Here is a 16,296-nt window from a genome sequence, read left to right as displayed (position 1 = left end):
ATTATTGTGCCTGACAAAACCAGTTTGAAAAACTGCCCTCTGGATTGGAGACTGGTCTGTAGTTACAAACCTCCTCTCGGTCACTTTATGAGACAACTCAATGCCACATTACCTCACCCCATCATTATAATTGTTTGGTTAAGGAAATGAAGTTGGACGCAGAATTAGCTGAATTCCTCCTGGACAGGAATCTATGTAAATGCAATCTGAATAATACACATGGCCAAGACAATCTGCTGCAGTTCAAACCGAGCATCAGAAGAGGGGAGAAAGGTGATTTAAGTGACTCTGAATGTGGCATGGTTGTTGGTGTCAGACAGGCTGGCTTTCCACACACATCCATCTCTAGGGTTTACAGAGAATGGTCCGAAAAAGAGAAAATATCCAGTGAGCGCCAGTTCTGTGGGCGCAAATGCCTTGTTGATGCCACAGGTCAGAGGAGAATGGCCAGACGGGTTCGAGCTGATAGAACGGCAACAGTAACTCAAATAATCGGTCGTTACAACCGAGGCATGCCGAAGAGCATCTCTGAACACACAACACGTCGAACCTTGAGGCAGATGGGCTACAGCAGCAGAAGACCACACTGGGTGCCACTCCTGTCAGCTAAGAACAGGAAACTGAGGCTACAGTTGGCACAGGTTCACCAAAATTGTAAAATAGAAGATTGGAAATGCGTTGCCTGGTCTGATGAGTCTCGATTTCTGCTACAACATTCGGATGGTAGGGTCAGAATTTGGCGTCAACAACAAGAAAGCATGGATCCATCCTGCCTTGTATCAACGGTTCAGCCTGGTGGTGGTGCAATGGTGTGGGGGATATTTTCCTGGCACACTTTGAGCCCATTAGTACCAATTGAGCATTATGTCAATGCCACCGCCTACCTGAGTATTGTTGCTGACCATGTCCATCCCTTTATGACCACAGTGTACCCATCTTCTAATGGCTACTTCCAGCAGGATAAAGCACCATGTCAAATCATCTCAGACTGGTTTCTTGAACACAACAATGAGTATACTGTATTTGAATGGCCTCCACAATCACCAGATCTCAATCCAATAGAGCACCTTTGGGATGTGGTGGAACGGGAGACTCGCATCATGGATGTGCAGCTGACAAATCTGCAGCAACTGCGTGATGCTATCATGTCAATATGGACCAGACTCTCTGAGGAATGTTTCCAGTACCTTGATGAATCTATACCATGAAGGATTAAGGGAGTTAATCCCAGAAGGGGGTCCAACCCAGTACTAGAAAGGTGTACCTAATCAAGTGGCCGGTGAATGTATATATATGCCAAACAAGGGATCCCATGCTAACAACGGAGAAAGCAGAGTGCGGCTTTTGAGGTAGAGGGGGCCCTTTTTTAAGACAAAGGGATCAGTCAAAGTTGGTTTAATCTCCATTTTCTCTTGAGTTTAAGTGGACACAGACAGAAAGAACCAAAAGTAAGCCACAGCACCTGTCATGAAGAATCACGTTTGTGACTTCTACCCCCATTTTTCTTAATCTGGCTGACTAGTGAGCCAGTACTGAACTCTAAAAATAAAGTAAACACTGTGAGGTTGCCAAGCAACTCTGAGTGCTGCACCCTAACAAGGGACTTAGCTTCATTCAATGACCCAACTACAAACACAGAGTCTTACATGGATAAGGGATGACCTCCACACACCACGCACGACCACAGCACAACAGAATAAAGCACAATAAAGCAATAAAGCCTTTACCCTTCACCAGCTGACCGATTCAGGTGGTAACAGATTTCAGTTAATGATTTCATTGGTACAACTGCAAGTCTAAAGATCCGCCTTCATTTATTATCTGGCTTGTCTGAAATTGCCTGCAGTATGTGAATAATTGCCTATGATGCATGTTTTCTAGTTTTGAAATGTGCAAGTTAGCTGACTTTTTTTTTTATTTGCATCATCACCCATAGTATCACCCATATACCAGGCTACATGCATACAAGACAAATAAGTTAGTGCCGTGATTACAGTAAAAACCGCCACAAAGTACAAGTCCCCAAACATAATTTTCTTAACAAAATTGAAATTGCTGGATACCTGACTTGTTGAAAGGCTAGATGTTATGAAAATAGCACTCTGGAACCACACCCATCTATTACAACAATAATAGTATGTGACCTGTGTTATATGAGGACACTCGTCTTTGGAGAATAAATGTAAAGGGGCAAGATGACTAGCATGCTGGCTGGGCAAAATATGCAAAAGTTCTCATAACACTAAGCATTTGCATATTGCATATAACCACATCTGTACATCTGTATACTACTGAACCACATATTTTAAATAGTACTTTCAGACAGCATCTAGAGTTTCCAATTCCACTCAGCTAAATAAACAAAACCCCCAGGTAAAGCTAATCTTCATGACAATGAAATCACTTCTCCAGTTCACGCCATAAGCATTAGGATTCGACATTCTCACACAGAGCACAAGAAAGTTCTCACTTTAATTCCCCTCCCTCCATGCACATACACAGAAAAAAACCCGCCCTTGTCTACCATGGGTGAAACCACAAACTCTCGACCTCGAGCCCCCAGAAACTCGTCACTGAGCAGTTGTTCCTATCCAAACCGCAGGGTGAAACCCAAAGCATAAGCCTCCCCTGCACAAATGTTGCCAAGAAATGCAACATCAATGAAAAGGGGAAATGGAGGCTGCCAGAGCTGCAAAACACTGGCCATGACTGGGTGACACACTGTGAGCTTGAAGCAATAAGACCTGCATGGAACTTGGACTGATCAATGGCGGAGCAAAAGATGTAGCATGGGAGTGTTGGGTTGGGTTGGGAACCCGAGACTAGAATGAATACAACGGATGAACTAAAATAATTGAATGAACATAATTATAAACCTCATTACTTAACTGTAATAACTGAAACCAAAAATATGATGTGCAGCTGCAGACGATCCCTTCTGTTAGTAATGTTGGACAGCAAGCCGTCCTGCGCTTGAGATCACGGCCATGCCAAAACAACACTTTTTTTCCTGCTTGTATTGCAACCATTTCAAATACGTGTGAGAGCAATCAATGGATAATTTCCGATTGCCACAAAAGGGCCAAGTTCATGTTATTCACCACCTAATTCTACCAACCTGAAACCTCCCTTCTGCCCAAATTTAATTCAATTTTATTCCATACTGTATTAAGCAACATGGAAGATGCCAGTTGCACACTCACAGTAGGGAAGCGCTGTTTAGATAAACTACCCTCCTGTCTAGTTGTACCGATATCGTATCGGTATCGGTGCTGATACTGGCACTTACACAAAGTATCGGTATCGGCAATAGAGAGCGCCAATATCATGAAGCTTATTGATGCGCATTTGCACCACTAAATGGAACTTGTCCACAGTGTGGGAGTATTTCTCGGATGAGACAGGTAACAGCAAAAATGCCCGCTGCAAAACGTGTAACGCCAGCATTTCGAGGGGTGGCACGACCAGCAAAAGATTTCAATACGTCAAATTTAATTAAGCATTTAAAGTGAAGCAACGTCAAATAACACAACGACTTCTTCCAAGTAAGCACAAAGAAGCAAGCTAGCACAGGTCAGCAGTAATCCTTAAACTACGTTTAAGCCTGGTTTATACTTGACGCTTCACGACCGGCGCGAGGGTCCGCACAGTGAAAATGACGTAATCGCGGTGGCTCCGCCCGTGCGCGAGGGCTTCGTGCGCTATCAATTCGTGAGGTTGTGCACCTCTCGAATTTTGTCACTTCTTGCGCGCCGCGCCTCAGCGCAATGAAGTCATGTTTGCAGGGTTCATACACCTTTACAGGGTGGATTTCAAGCACTTGTACGCCACTTTCAAGGTCCATTTCAATATTTCCCAGCACGTTAAACTTATTTAAGTTAAATATGGAGCCTATACATAAACTCGAAATACTTCGCTTTTTAATCACATTATTTAATGGTTGTTTATTTTCAAAATGCCCAATCTTAACGTCTTCACGTTCTCTCATGCTTCGTCCTGGAATTACAAGAGGCTTGTATTTGTTAACGTAATACAAGAGAACTGTTCAGTCAGATAGCTATTTGTTGTGAAACGAAGTAGTTACAATTTCAAGCATCTTCAAATATTTTAACCTAAATTCCAGCACTTTTCAAAACTGAAACAAAGCAAAATTAAAATTCGTCAGGTAAATGTTCCTTCCCCTGTTTTTGAGGGGTGTTTCTTTATACTACCACATATCGTTTCGGACAACACTTGCAAAGAATGTGACGTGGCAAGTATAAAACGCACCGTTCGTAGAGGTTCGCGTGAGGTGTGCGGAATTGCGTGCTACGGTCACTCGCAAAAGTATAAACCTAGTTTTAGAATGTGCGTTTCACAGACGTGACATATACCCACCTGACAGTGTAAAAGCGAAAGCATTAACTGAGAAACTGGTTGAATTTGTTGCGTTGGATGACCAGCCCTTATCAGTCGTTGATAATATAGGTTTTCGACGACTAATTGAACATTTAGAGCCAAGGTACAACTTGCCTAATCTGCGCTACCTTACAGTATATTTACAAAATAGTTGTAATACATGTAGGCCAGCTATCCTATTATTTTGAATATATAAACCTACCTTAATTAAGCAGAAAGTAAATGTTGCTACAAAACCATACTTGCTGTCTTTGAATGGTTATTATCAGCTGATAAAGCTTATTTGTTGTAGGTATTTCACAAGTTCAGACTCCATGCAAAAGACTCTATCAAGAAAAACCTTAAATTGATGCTAAAGTAAAGCTAAGCCATGTTTATGCTCTACTTATGTTTGTTTAAACTGAACTTGCTGCACTTTTGTTTGTACACAGGCTTATTTTTTTTTCAAAATTTGTGGCTTTGTTACATGTAAAATAACCAAGCAGCTCAAACCTTTTTTACATAGAACATTTTTGTTTGCATACTTTTACGTTAGCAATCTTTTAGTTTAAGCAACTTGTTTAAATGTGAATTGAATGTAAACAATTAAAAAGCTTTGAAGCTTAGCAAGATTATGCTTTCTTTCTTGCACAATGTTTCTGCATTGTGGCAATTTTTATTTTTTCATAGCTCTGAAACGTTTTAATGTGCAGTTACTTAACCACTAAATTTAAGTCATTTAAGTCAGAGTTGGTATCGGTACTCTGTATTGGCAGATACCTGAAAAGCTGGTATCGGTAAGGAAAAAGTGGTATCGGTGCATCCCTACTCTTGTCAATGCACAGCTGAACATGACTGGTGATCACACTGCCCCTTACTCCACTCTAAAGGCATCACACAAATTCTCATACAGTAGTCCCCTCACCAAAGACCATTATTCCAATCCATCTACAGCAGCTGTAATACTGTTCCACTTAACCAAATGCAAACTGACACAAACACAAAGCGAGAACAGCAAACACATCTACTCTCCATACATGGAAAGATCTGCAACAGGCAGCTCAGAAAAAGGAAGCCCTCCATTCAGATCATCACAGCAAGGAAACACATGGGCGGAACTGCATGAAAGAGCACTCAGAGGAAGGCTGCTGGATCAGGGTAACAAGCCAACTCGATTACAGGGAAATTTCATTATAGTCATCCAACAGTGGGCCGTGTGAGTCAGTCATGAATGTGATTCTAAAAGAGGGCTGATGAATGGAATGACCAGTGTGTAAATGAACACTGATGACCTGACTGAATCCTTCAGTAGTTTCTAATCATTTTAATTCAGTAACTTTACAATTTTTATTTAGTTAAATCAGGGGTGTCAAACTCATTTTCACCACGGGCCACATCAGCATAATCGTTGCCCATGGAGGGCCATATGTAACTTATAAATGTACCTACTCCTTAATGTTAAATACCTCTGAATTTATTACTTATTCAAGTTACAAATATTACAGATATATTTGCGTAAAAAATGTTTTTAAAAAAATGTTTGCTTGTTGTTGTTATTATAACATAAATCCTTTAAATTTGTTAGGTTATGAAACCCACATTACTCCATCAATCAACGATCAAACTATCCAAGTGAGTAAAGAAAAAATTATCAAATATCACATTTACTTTGTTCAGAACTTGAAATATCAAATTACTGAAAATAGCGAATGTGCTTCAAAAATGCTCTCTCTGAAAAAGACTGAAGCGCGGCGATTTCTTCAGCCACAACAAAACCAGCTTTTACTGCCGTTTCGTTTGTGAACACATTCTGTTACGATTGCAGTTTGCTTTTTAATTCTTCGACAATTCGTCGTTTTTCTTGATGGCTAATTTTGGCATACTTAGCTCCGTGTTTGGTCACCTGTGAGTTAAATGCCTATCCTAGTCTGTGTCTGTGGGATAAGGAATCTGCTCCACTGCCTGCATTATTAAAGGTAGGTGTACAGAAACAAGGGAGCTCAAAATGGTTCTGGAGTCAATAAAAGGGTTAAAAAATATATAGGCTATATGTAATATTACTTATATTAATATGTGCACTGCACAGTGCACTTTTATTAAGTACATTAATGTGTTTTTTCACATCCATTAGTGAAATCCAGGCACCTATTAAGCTCAATAGTCGTGACATACTTTAATAGGCAACTGTTAAAATGGCTACCATAACACATTTGGGGGAGGGGCAGTAACATGGATGAGACAAAAACATACCGACTTTACTAGCAACACCTACACATACAAGAAATGGCTTGAAGTTGTTGAGGTTATTTTGTATGCTTAGAGTAGATTAGAGCAATACACTATGCAGCATATGAAAAGTAATGGCTACAGTAACCAGCAACATGTTTTTCCTTATTTTTTTAATGGTGAATACTAGTACTCCACTATTGTGCTCAAGGGCCCATCTGTACTTTAACAGATTTGAGTTCAAAGAAATGCTGATCTAAAGACAGAAAAGGTGAGTCTAAAACACTCTGCAAACCAAGAATGCAACAGTAATTTAATTACTAGAAACCTGCTCTATGCTAAAATATATATATTATGAGCGCTCATTAGTATAACAATATGTCAATTACACTTAGTGTATACTATAAAGACTTTTGATGCAGTTTTTCTTTTTGTTCATAAAACTAGCTAGGTGGTACAATTACAGCCGTTTTTAATGTTTTTTTTGTGTGTGTGTAAGAGTATTGCTCATTTAACGTTCTGCCTCGTCATTCTGAACATCTAAAAAGGATCAAGAACAATATTCACCAAATTCCAACACACTCACAAAACAAAAAACAGGCTGGACCTGTTTACTAGTCCTCATGCCAGTGACAAGACTCACGGACTCTAGATGTCCTTTTCTTGGTTCACCCCAACACCTAGCCACCTGTTTCCAACCTGTTAGCTTGAATTTGTTTACTTACAAAGCAACACTGAAAAGGGCTTCAGAAAGAGTATTCTCTCTTATAGATCTGCATCACTAACAAACTGATATAAATGTAGCGTCTGACAGAAATGTATGTTTCTATATATATATAAAAAAAATTAAACCTGCAGCTCAAATTGAAAAGTATTTTTTAAATGCATCATTCATTCATATTTACACCACTCATCCTTAAATGTTTAATAAATGACCCTGACCGGGTATGTTGGTAAGTGGAAGCAAAATAACTTAATCGTTGACCAATCCACAATCAAATCCATAAGGCAATAAACTAGCCTACATATACAACCATATGGGTTATATGCATTCATTTTCCTCTTACTGTCCACTTTATCGGGTACAACTTGCTAGTATCCAGTTGGATCCCATTTTGCTTTCAGAACTGCCCTAATTCTTTGTGGCATACATTCAACACTGTGCAAGAAAGCTTCCTCAAAGATTTTGCTCCATATTGACATGATAGCATCACGCAGCTGTTGCAGATTTGTCGTTTGACGTGATGCACTTTCCTGCTGGAAGTAGCCATCAGAAGATGGGTACACCATGTCCATCCTTTTAAAGACCACTGTCAGCAACAATACTCCGGTAGGATGCTTCATTTAAACTATGTTCAACTGATATCAATGGGCTCAAAGTGTGCCAAGAGTATACCCACTCCATTAAATCACCACCGCAGACTCCATAGAACAGGTGAAACAAGACAAGATGGATCCATGCATTCATGTTTTTATGCCACATTTTGACCGTACCATCCAAATACTGCAGCAAAACAGACTCATCAGACAAGGCAATGTTTTTCCAATCTTCTGTTGTCCAATTTTGGTGAGGCTGTGCAAATTGTAACCTCTGCAGGCTGTTCGTAGCTGACAGGAGTGGAACCTGGTGTGGTCTTCTGTGGCTGTAGCCCATCTGCTGTAGGGTTCAACATGTTTTGCATTCAGGGATGCTCTATTTAACCAATAAGGAAGACATGAACACTATCTGTGCTTGTGTTACCACGGATAGTCATGTTCCTGAGCAGCATAGAAACTGAGCGCTGCTCTTAAGCCAATCCAAATTAACAGGATTTGTGATTTTCTGCATCTGGACAGTGACCTGCTGAGACCTGCTGTAGGTTATACAGTATTACACTCTAGTTCCTACTCATTTGACATTAATGCCTGGGGAAGATGACCAACATCATATGGCCTTGGCAAATCACACAAGGGCAAGATTTAAAACAAAGTATTTAGCACTGCAGCCCAAAGCCCTCCCCCTTGACGTCTTCTGTCTACATGACATCAGTGCAGGAATACAGCTCCTGTGATGGAATTCCACAGATGCTTTCCTCACTCAAGTGCCATTTTTCTAAATAAAAATGCCCTTCCTGGGAAGGGGACAAAACTCCATGATGCCGCAAAAACTTGAAACACACTCAAAATATTCCTACAAAATTATTACAGCTTAGTGTATAGCATGAACACACAACAACCTACTAAAAAGTAAAACTATAAAACTTCAGAAGTGTTTCTCCAGGAATGAAAAATGAAAATTAAAAATAGAATGACTGAGCTTGTTAAACAAATTTAGGAAATAATTTGCTGGTAATCATAAAACTGCATAGAGTAGTAATACGGCAATAAAGTTCAATGATTGAGCCCTTAAGGCAATTAAGGCAAGTGATTTGAACATGATCGGTTACACTTCATAAGAAAAGATCTAACACAGGAAAGTTATATAAAACAAACAAACAAAAAAAAAACCTTCAGTTGCTGCTGTGCATTTGTTTTTCTGCAAAAAGCCTACAATGTTTAACTATACTGGTTAACTAATAAAAATCAAACATTCCTCTTTAATGTATACTGCTTTGGCACTCAACAATAGCAGGTGCTCACCATTATGAGGAGTGTGGATCATTAGATTTTAGGAGAAAAAAAAAGGTTTTCTAATTTAAAAATGGCAAGCTAATTTACAAATGCTAGAATTACACTTTATAAACATGATTTTGTAAATTATTTATTACATTTTCATGTATTTGCCTAAAATCTAAAATGTAACTGTAAATCAAACCTTACAGCTATATTGACAGCAAGTAGTCTAGCTACAATTACACTACATTGTTCATTACCTTTGTTATGACAGCCACTCCCTGGGTTACAGGAGTTTCACATTTTACTCTCACATAAGAGTAAGAGTCAGTATTTCCCAAACTAAACAAATCCATATTTACTACACTTTTTAAGGTATGCTGTAAGAGGTCATCTCTTAAGTAAGAACTAGAAGCTCTAGGCCTAAATAATATCTAGAAATGGAAAGAACAGCTCAGCTGTTATGTCTTTACATTTTCTAGAGTTTCAAGTAATCTTGAAATGATGCTGTGTAAGATTGCATTCATATTTGCACATCACTTCCACTGGTCCGGAACAAGAAAGTGATATTGTTCCATTTAGTCTAATATTTAGCTTTTTAATGCATGTTTACAAGATGTGTCCATATTAGTATTGTTTACATCACTGATTTCATAACTGAATGATGAATGTCACATCCTTATTGAACTGCTTTTATGGTGTACATTTTGTGATGCAAGTTACTGTCACTACATACAGGTCATAAAAACTGTTCAATTACGATGAGACATAGTTATGAAGTAGTAAACAAGATATTAGATTACTCCTGACCAAGAAAGTGATAATTTAGTCATTTTGTGCACATTTACCATCTAACTGAAAAACAAACAAATGTAGCCCAATATGTGGGGAACAACATACTGGAACAACATTTTGAACATGTGGGAATTTTTGGGCATGTTCTCTCACATACAGTATAGATATGCTTGTCTTTTTACCTCCTCATTTGCCAGTTTTGCTACCAACACTGTTCTTTCGCATAGCAATTAGGATCCATTGAAAAAGACAAATGGTAAGAGTTTTGTAAGACAAACATTTTTATAGCCTAATGTTTAATACACAAGTGTTTGTGTAGTCATAAAGACAGGAATATATATAAACACATACATATATACACACACACACATTATATACATACATACTATATATGTGTGCGTGTGTGTGTGCGCGCACGGGCTCCTTTATTAGGTACACCTGTCCAACTGCTCACTAAAGCAAAATGTCAAATCAGCCAATCACATGGCAGCAACTCAACACATTTAGGTATGTAGACATTGCTAAGACAATCTGCTAAAGTTCAAACAGCATCAGAACAGGGGAGAGAGGTGATTTAAATAACTTTGAACGTGGCATGGTTGTTGGCGTCAGACAGGTTGGTCTGAGTATTTCAGAAAATGCTGATCTACTGGGATTTTCCAAACACATCCATCTCTAGGGTTTACAGAGAATGGTCCAAAAAAGAGAAAATGTCCAGTGAGCGGTGTGTGTATATACACATACTTACATAGGTTCAATTTATATAGCGCCTTTCAAGTTACCCAAGGTCGCTTCGCAACTCCAACACAGGTACAAGTCTTACGTGACCACACACCGACGAGAAGCGGCAGTCAACTGCACACAGCATACTCTCTACCAGGAACTCTCTACCTTAGCATACTCTACCTTATTATATATATGAAATGAAAGTATGTCTCACACAATGTTTTTTACACGGATCTGGTGGCTGCTTCCTTTAATCTACTAAACTAAGAAAACTAATTCTTTCAAGGTTAAAAACATTATATATTTCTTTATTTGAGGTATCTCAAACAAATTATTAGGAAATTCACATCAGAGAGAATGGTACAGGCTTGGACAAGCTTGAAAGCTTTCCATAATTTAGATATGAAAAGTAATTTGCAATAATGAAACTAAACCTGACCTATTCATCAGATCACAACAAACAGTGAAACTGAAAACCAGCCAGCTCATAGATCATCAAATTAACCATTTTGAGCTAAAAAATAAAAATAAAAAATAGAAAGATAGGCTAAATGCTAATGTATAGGCTAAAACCCAAGGCTGCCTAGACCTCAGACTACAGCTTTGGGCAGGTTCTTGTATGTCAGATCAACACCATATTCATTGAATTTTTTTAAAGATGTTTAAAGATGTGCTAATCGGCCAATCTATATGAAACATCAAGTCTCTTTACAGTAAAATGTCTCCCTTGTCCCCCCCATCTGGCTGTTTCAATGACTCAATAATTTAATTTTTGCCAAAACGAAAATGTTGGCTACACCCCCCCCCCAATGTAGGCCCATTTATTCTACAATGTCCAATGAGAATACATGGCTCTTCTTTATAAAAGGCATAGCCTTTTACTATTGGGCACATATTTTAACAGCAGTATAAAACAAACTAAAACATTCTTAATCACAGTTATCTACATACAAATTATGTATCGACTATTTATATGAATAAGGCATTGGTCAACAGGTTTGCTGTAAAATTGCCAATTTTAAGACTACACATATCTACACCACAGTCTAACCTATGCCTGTCTGTGTCTATATAGCTTTCACACAAATCTACATTGCCTAAATGGCCTTTAAATCGGTCCTTTTTATTTAAAATCGACTGAGTTATTAAAACAGACATAAAATCAATCATAAATCAACATAGTCCTAGAATGAAGTTTCTACTTGTTGCAGCGTTTAAATATCTCAGAGCTCACATTACAATGAACAAAAAGACTGAAATGGCTCGTGTAAGCTAAGAATAATCAACAAGTGTGAAAAAAGAAGATCCAGTTTTCAAGATGTTAACCAAGATCGGGGATCTAAACTGTGACTTACATTCTGGCCCAGTTCACTAGATAAGCAGGTAAACGTCCATAATGAACTGTGTCCTCACAAATCGCATATGATAAGCGCCTGCTGGTGGGAGCGATAAAAAGAACTAGTCAAAGTGTCAACGTTTTAAAATAGCAGGAAAAATTATGATCGATATACAATAGTTTTAAAGTCCGAGATCTCCTTGAGCCACGTTAGGTACGAGTTACTTAAAAGATTGGTGTGCCCGAGTGCTCATGAGAGGGCGCAGGCCCCACAGGCCCGTTTAACCACTATCTCAACACGGCCATCTCCATGTATTCTCCACAGGGGTCAAACCGGTAGACATCCAGCTCAAAACCATGTACAGTAACCAAACAAGGAGCTGAAGTTAACCAGCCTCCAAGGACAAACATCAGCCCCGACTGTGTCGACAAACTACTAGCGTCGTCTTCAAGTGAAACGGAACAAAACGACGTTGTGACAGAAGCTGCCACCACACGGTGCGCGTCGACCGCGTATTTACACAATAAAACCAACAACCAACGTCTCGTACTGTTTCTGACGGGCGAGTTTGTCGATCACGTTTACGCAGCTGTAAAAAATAAGAAAGCTGTAGTTGGACAAATACAACATCTAACGCGCTTAATGTATATTTCAGGCAGTTGGGAACGATTCAGACCCACGAGAAAGTGACTGTGAGCAGAAAGATTACTGCAAATACACAACGATTAGCCTGCTAGCATATCGAACCGCTCTACCCTGACTGGTCCGTTGTTACACAACCATACGCCTCGTCTCCTGCTAGCTTAGCAGGCGAGCTAACGTTAGAGCACAACGAGCTCCTGTTTACGCTAGACTGTACTCGCCTAACCGGGCTCACAGTTAACTCAGTTAGCCCGTTTATTTTTAAAACCGAGGCCATGTTAGCGAGGCAGCTAGCTAGTGGCAGGAGAGCCGTCGAGCTAGCTAACGTTGAAGCTAGCGAACGATTCACACACACACACACACACACACAGGTAGCCAGCAAGCTAGCCACTTACCTTTTAAAGATGTACCACGAATATCGGTGTTCGCTTCCAATCTATTTTTCTTATATACGGACGTTTCCCCAAATTCTATCCCTTTTAAACGACGATAAAATGTTTCACACGAGAGGCGATAATTCCGTTTTCGGCGTTTCACTGCTTTGACAGCGTGAATTCTTAGGCATTTTTAAAGCCAACTTTGTCCGCTTAAACCATCTGAAGAAGCAATAACACAAGTGTTGGCAGCCTGGTCTCAAACGAGGACCATGGTTCGAGATAAAGGACTTAAACACTAAAACTGGTCTTTCTCCCACAGTGAGGCCCAGACCTTCGGGTCAGAGTCTCGGCGGAGGGGAGGGACACGTTGTGCTGAAGTTTGATGATTGGCCAAACCTTTGCGAAGCGTGCTTGCTAATTGGATTATATCGCTGACAAACAGCGTCATCGATCTTCGGTCATGCGGTTTTATTGGTTAACGTCTTGTCATTTATCTCAGTCACAAGAGTTAGGTCTGAGCTGTACAGCGTAATCTTTGTAAATGTAGCTACAAGACTGTACTCGGCTATAAGGCTGTGCCAAATCTTAGGCCTGTTACATGGTACATGACGGGTCTGAACGGAAGATAATTTCTGCTTTCCTCTTTCTGTGATAGCGATATCTGTGATATTTTAAGTTTTGTTGTTGTAAAGGTAATCGTGCACTCATGTAGTAAACTTGCACCTAGTGTTATAGATACTAAAATAGAAGTCAAATTTTGATCAAACCACTGTAATGTTCTAATATGTCTCTGTCAAACGTAATACACAAGTATCCTAATTGTAGGGATCCGTTTATATTATGTGTGTTACATGACAAGAACCAGGAAATGCACAAGTGAAACAGTTCTCTTTCTACCAAAAAAATCTAATGAAAAGTGAGTTCTGAGTGTGCAACCGTTAATTGCTTGATAGCACCATCAAGTGGCCATATGTGGTTTACAGCATTTTGTCTCTCACCAAGTCATCTGGTTATGATGTCATTATGTAGTCTTGATATTTTATTGTCAAGTTTGGAGAAATACGTTATCATAGTCTTATACCAGGGATCTAATGCTGCTGTTACAATTAATGATTCAGTGACAAATTTCTTTGCTGAAGAAATATTGGATCGTACACTTTACACCTGTAATTATTATAATTATTATACAGAATATCATGGACACCATCACATATAATATAAATTATAGTTTTGAATAAGTGTATTTAAATTGATTGTGTCTCTCAACAAAGGTTATACCACCATCCACCAAAGAGAATCAGTAAAGGACTACAGTTTCACCAGATGCTTTTCAAAATTGTATGCAGGGGATGCAACTGATTTTACCTAATGTAAACATTTCAATATATAGTAGGCACCTGAAATTTTAACCTTAGAGAGGCGTCTAAGCCTGGTTTTTGGTAGGACCATTCTGGGTGCGCTCTGTGGAACGATCAGCAGGGAAGCACCAGTGTTCCTTCTGGTTCTGGTTCAGTCTACTGATTTACACTTGTACTCGAGTGAATGTGAGTTTGAATGGAATTAAGCTCATTGAGGTATGGAAGTATATGACACTTGGCACTGGAGTGAGAGTGAGAGAGAAAGCATGCTTCAGATGGAGCGTGCTCCATATAGATGAGTGATGCATTGATTCTGTTCCCTCTCTCCTTGGTTTTCCATATCTCTGCCAAGCATTTTAGTCGCAGTAAACAGTTTAAAAGCAAATTCATCTTTTATTCAGCACAATGTAAACATTCAGACCATCACACTCAGCGCTGGGAGGTGGAATACAGAGCAAGCTTCATTTTCCATTGAATCCCACAATGGAATATTACAAACCACCATTCAGTGATGCCATTAAAATAGCCTCAAGTCCAGGGTCCCTGATCCATACACATGAGGCCTTTCCACCACAGGAGCCATGTGTGCCAGCATTTATTTGGCTACTGGGTCTAGGCTAGGGGTGACCTCTCATGCCCTGGTGCTACGGGGCCTCTGGTCAGAGGGGCATAATGGAGTCAGACATTTAACCTGCTGGCTTTACAATGATTATTGAACAGTAGAAGAAAGTCTCATTTGAAACAGATTGTTGGTCTGTCATATGCTTACTGTGATTTAGAGAATGTTAAATTTGGTTTAATTGCCTCTGCACAAAAGCTATAAATGTAATATAAATGTAATATAAATGTTGTTTTAAAATAATTTTGTGGATCTCAGTGTGGGTATCTTTCACAGAACATGACAAGCATTTTTGTTTTACTGTTAATGTTAGGTCACTGAGTAGCACAGAACAGCTTTTCTCAAATCACTAATATGAATTTGATATATTCTCACCAATTTCTAATGTAATTATCAGAATGGCATTTGCATCTGGCAAGATATTGTGTGCTTTTTTGGAGGGAGAATCAGTTTAAGCCCATTTAAACATATGTAATATGTTCAGAAAACCTTTGAGTTCAGATGATTGGTGCTGAAATCAGTAAAAAAAAAAAGAGCAGAAACTATGAGGAATAAAATGAGCAAATCTTGTAGTCCTCTTGACTCACATTTGACCCAGATTTAGTCAGATTAAACCAGCTTCACTACATCTCATCTCATCTCTGCATTTGGTAGCTTACATTTGGAGAATGTCCCTGTGATTGCTGGAAGTAAACAAAAACATGTCACCGCCCTATAGCACCAGTGGCTGTAATAATGCAGACGAACTAACTGGCTCAGAATCTCTCACTTCAGCCATCGCTTTTGCACTTTAATTTCTTTTTCTTGTTGATTTTATTCGGTGCACAGTAGCTGAAACACGTCACTTTGGATGTGTGGCCTGCGTGTGTGGGGTGTGCTCGGGCACTGAAATGTGCACTGGTAAGGCTTCCTTACGGTGCCTAGCACCACCTGCCTGGCCACAGGTGGATGGTCTCTGTGGGTATTCTCTATCCACCCACACTTCAGCCTAGCACACTACTGACTTCTGCGTCACAGCAAAGACACACTTGGCGGATCCTGTGTGCTGTGGCTCTCTTTGGAAAAGTCTGTCTTGATTTCCGTGAAATTCTCCAACTGAGCATGGGGTAATCCACTAGGGCCACGCTCCGGCAGGGTGCCAGAATAGGGTGACCATTCTGGGAGGGGTCCATTACGCCTGGCTCCAGACAAAGGGAATGAACCCCTGTTGTGGCCTCTCTCATTGTTCTGAGAGGCTACATGTCTTT

General features: G+C 39.6%; 1 protein-coding gene across 4 annotated transcripts in view; it reads right to left on the bottom strand.

Moving 5' to 3' along the window:
- Positions 1-13,447, bottom strand: part of ppm1bb (protein phosphatase, Mg2+/Mn2+ dependent, 1Bb) — a 32,581-nt gene extending 19,134 nt beyond the window's left edge. For 2 of the 4 annotated variants that reach the window (XR_013129971.1, XM_076999721.1), the window contains exon 1: positions 13,091-13,447. The gene's annotated coding sequence lies outside the window, so the exon portion shown is untranslated. Of the gene's footprint in view, positions 1-12,071; positions 12,975-13,090 lie in introns of those variants that run through there. The other 2 variants (XM_076999723.1, XM_076999722.1) reach the window with 2 other exon arrangements.
- Positions 13,448-16,296: the final 2,849 nt, after the last annotated feature.

Source organism: Brachyhypopomus gauderio, chromosome 3 (assembly GCF_052324685.1).
Source record: "Brachyhypopomus gauderio isolate BG-103 chromosome 3, BGAUD_0.2, whole genome shotgun sequence".
Classification (NCBI taxonomy): domain Eukaryota; kingdom Metazoa; phylum Chordata; class Actinopteri; order Gymnotiformes; family Hypopomidae; genus Brachyhypopomus; species Brachyhypopomus gauderio.
This window is presented reverse-complemented; position numbering and strand designations above follow the sequence as displayed.